The sequence below is a fragment of the Myotis davidii genome, unplaced genomic scaffold (genome assembly GCF_000327345.1).
Source record: "Myotis davidii unplaced genomic scaffold, ASM32734v1 scaffold2092, whole genome shotgun sequence".
In the NCBI taxonomy this organism is placed as follows: domain Eukaryota; kingdom Metazoa; phylum Chordata; class Mammalia; order Chiroptera; family Vespertilionidae; genus Myotis; species Myotis davidii.
This window is the reverse complement of record NW_006283292.1, coordinates 29,632-32,327: the sequence shown is the minus strand read 5'-3', so window position 1 is coordinate 32,327 and position 2,696 is coordinate 29,632. Positions and strand designations below refer to the sequence as shown.

Here is a 2,696-nt window from a genome sequence, read left to right as displayed (position 1 = left end):
CACTCCATCCATGCTTTTGTTCCGGCCCTCCGGTCCAGTTTAAGAACCCATTGTGGCCCTCGAGTTAAAAAGTTTGCCCACCCCTGGGCTAGAATGATCTTTTCATCTCACCATCTCTAAGAAAAACATGTATTTCTGACTACCCATTCATTAAAACCAAACTCAGAGCCAGGGGTCTGATTAGCCACACTTTTGCCTTTTATATATTGTAGTATGCTAATCAATTTGACTCAAGAGAAAGCACTTTACCTCCTATGCCAGTCAAATGAGGACATAAAAGAGCTCCCTCACCACCAGTAACAGAATCATAGGTTTTCTATTGACCAATGGTTTATTTTATGTAATGAAACTCTAAACATAAAGATCCAACAAAGTTTAACAATACTGTGAGAAAAGGAAACTAAAGCACAAACCTCTCTCTCTGCCCTTTTTACTTTTTTAAGAGCAAAGAGGTGGGAATGATTAGTGTGGTTGTTAAAATGTTCAATGGCATGTCTCAGAACAGGATCGAAGTCCGGGGGGACAGTCCTCAGGGTGTACAGGCAGCCATAGCAGTCATACTGGGAGGTCACCACAGGGCCCTCAGCTTGACAAAAAAGAGTAGGCAAAAGGGCAGTGTTAATGAGCAAAACCCGCATTGAGATACATTGTCCTAGATAAGTAACATAATTTCAAAGACCTTGGTAAACAAACTTTCTAGTTCATTCTAGTATATATTAGAAAAAGAGAACACAGGACTGCTTTTTGGTCAGAAGAGAAAAAAATCTACCATTGATTTAGGAACATCTTATGTGCATACTATTGTGCATAATTATTTTAAATTTCTTTAGAAATCAATTACAGACATAATACATTAATTTATCCTCTTATAAAATAGTAAAACAGTACAGATATAGTATTATTTATTTTTTCAGTGTTAAATAAAGCTCCTTGAAGCCTCATTCAGGATATAATATGTTTTGTACCAATTCATTTCAACAAACATGTACATATTTTGCTCCTTTTGTAATATGTCAGGTGCAGAATTAAACTGTGTAGTTACATTAACTTGTAACTGTAGTGTGTTGGAGAGCACAAGAGATTTGGTTGGAAAGTTGTAAGGAGGACATTCTGATAAAAGAAATGTGTGTGGAAGGCCACCTGCCCTCTTGGTTGAAATTCTGACTTAGGGGAGACATAGGGGAGTGTCAAGGTCGGCTCCCCTAATTATTCCTGACATTTCCAAACAAGTCTGATTACATACAGACCCCAGGTGTTTACTGGAATCCTTATGCTTAATCCCTGGATGCACTTGCATAGATGACAATATAAACACCCGTGTCCTCCCAAGATTACTCACCCTACTAATTGTATCTAAAGATAAAATCTGCTAGAAAAAGCTAACAAGGCAGGCAATTGAGGCTGCTCTGGCCACTAGAGCCAGGAGCCCCTTAGCCCTCTCTCTCACAGTCAAACTGTGTCTGAGTAATCTGTTCATCCATCGTCCAGGGGCTGCTGGTCAGCCCTTGTAGTAGTAAAGGTGTTGGGCAAAGTGGAGTGGGAAAGACAGAACTGCAGATGTATATTTCAAAATAATTCGGCAAGAGCTTGGGAAGGCAGGAGCCCAGAGTGAGCTCAAGCAAGACTTTCATGAGGAGAAGAGGCCTGCGCTAAGAAGGGTGTAAAGTGGTCAATGTCAACTGGGCAACATAAAGTGTGAGCCTTAGAAGGAGGAACAAAGGGAGGAATGGCTCTCAAGAAAGCAGAGTGAGTCAGGGGCAGCGTGTGGAATGCAGTGTATACTTTTTACCGGGGCTTAAAGCAGGAGGCAGGGACTGGCGATTGAGGTCCGGACAATTGGTAGAGAGTCCTCTGCTATGGGGCCTGGGACACTCTCTGGAGTCCAAGGCTTATGAACTGTATTCCAAGGGTCATGGGCTTCTTGGTGAACCTGATGAGAACTATAGCGCCCTCTGTGGGAAAATGCCGGTATTCGCAATGTTCTCCATATAATTTCAGGGTGTGCATAGACCCACTGAAGTCAATTAAGAGTGGCCCGCAGTAAAGATGGGGTGCCACTGACTGGGTTTTAATAAAATAATGTAAAATATTAAAACAGGAGTGAGCTTGTATTAAGTTACCAATTCATGTTTATAAAAGATAGCCTTAACCCGCTGGTCAGTAGAGGCACACGCTATAGAGAGGAAACCATGAAGGCATCCTGGGCCCCTTTGCCTTGGGCTCTCACTGTCTGAGTGTGTAACACCCAAACAGAATCAGGAGGCCAACAGTGTTCTACAACAGTGTCCCTCAACACAACTCCCCCTGCAGCTGTTTTTTGGCACTCACTCCATAAGCATGTGTGTCAGAAAAAAGTTTTACTGGGTGAATATTCATAGCTTCCCTCACTGCTCTCCCCTTGCAGAAGGTATATTGCATCAGGGCAGTGGGCAAAGTTAAGAAACTGGAGATTTACATGGGAAAAGAGAGAATTATTGACGGCAGGACAAAAGATTGATGAACACAGAAGGGGAGGGGGAAATTGAACCTGGCTAGAGAACCTCACTATGCTGATCAACTGAATGCTGCTTCTGTGTCATTCCTTCTTCGCCAACTCTGTCCACACCTTTGGGAACCCCTGAACCTGCTGGGGCCGGACCCCAATAGATGGCGAACCTTTTGAATTCGGAGTGTTAGCATTTTGAAAAACCCTATCC

General features: G+C 42.8%; 1 pseudogene; it reads right to left on the bottom strand.

Annotated features, from left to right (window-relative positions):
• Nucleotides 1-2,696, bottom strand: part of LOC102773000 — a 23,260-nt pseudogene that overhangs the window by 16,733 nt on the left and 3,831 nt on the right.